General features: G+C 35.1%; 1 long non-coding RNA gene across 1 annotated transcript; it reads left to right on the forward strand.

Moving 5' to 3' along the window:
- The first annotated feature begins 239 nt into the window (after nucleotides 1-239).
- On the forward strand, nucleotides 240-672 carry LOC107089412. Its single transcript, XR_001481439.1, has 3 exons — nucleotides 240-288; nucleotides 359-435; nucleotides 619-672. It is a non-coding gene; the product is annotated as an uncharacterized LOC107089412 (long non-coding RNA).
- Nucleotides 673-1,156: the final 484 nt, after the last annotated feature.

The raw sequence follows: 1,156 nt of genomic DNA on the forward strand, positions 1-1,156 counted from the left end.
TCTGAACTATACTTTTGCTGCTATCCAAGGACCAACAGTGACTCCAACCACTGTCACACCAACAACTACTAGAACCACCATTGTCCTGCCCACCACTGTCCTACCCACCACCGTGATGCCAACAGCTGGAAACGGTAAATTAATACATATATTTTTTTCATATTTGATTTAATCTTCATTTTGATCTTCTGAGCTATACTTTTGCTGCTATCGAAGGAGGGACAGTGACTTCAACTGCTGTCCCTTCCACTGTCCCTTTGACAACTTTAAATCCTCCTCCAAAAACATGTAAGTAGAACTAAAGCGGTTAGTAAGTGAAAGTATCCCTGTAAACCACGTTGATCTCTTGTGCTTCCAGCTCATCTTACTGTTGTGAGACTGAAGATCTCGACTAAACTGTCACTGAAAGATGATCAGGACAAAATTGTGAAAGCGGTGAGGGATGTTTTTAACTGATTTAGTCCAAATGTGTTGATAATGTTAAACAATAACCCAGAGTTTTGTCTCAGTGATGCAATTAAGCTCCACTGTTGATATTAGTTTTAATCATAGAAGCTTTTCATCATATACAAAAAGCACCACTTATTTGTCTCTTATACATCTTATTTTTTTCTGCAGCTCAAAAAAGAACTGATTAAACAAGGGCTGCCACCTGATATAAAAATACGCCTGCTGAGCAATGGTTCACTTGAAGTTAATAAAACTGCTGACCCCTAGTGACTGATTGTGAGATAATTTTGATCCCTGCAGGAAAACATCAATGTTATTTGTTTTTTATTTTTATTTAGTTACCCTTTTCATCCCACAAGGAATGTTAGGTAGTATTTAACCTTAATAACTTCCAAATTTTGCTATTATAGTTGAAAAGTTTAAATGTACACATTTCTTTATTTCTATGTTTAAAACAGGGTTGGTTAGGAACATTTTCACAGGCATAAATTATATTTGTTAAGCAGTTTTTTAATAGTAAACAAATGAGTAGAATATAAATAAGATCAATATTCGATTTTACTTAGACTATTTATGTAGGCAGATATTCACATAGGGATTTTCTACTTTTTTCCCCCTATCCTCCTCATTAGATAGATATATAGATAGACAGAAACACAGACAGAAAAACAGACAGACAGAAAGACAGACAGACTGACTTTATTCC

The sequence above is a fragment of the Cyprinodon variegatus genome, unplaced genomic scaffold, assembly GCF_000732505.1.
Source record: "Cyprinodon variegatus isolate N-32 unplaced genomic scaffold, C_variegatus-1.0 Scaffold251, whole genome shotgun sequence".
Classification (NCBI taxonomy): domain Eukaryota; kingdom Metazoa; phylum Chordata; class Actinopteri; order Cyprinodontiformes; family Cyprinodontidae; genus Cyprinodon; species Cyprinodon variegatus.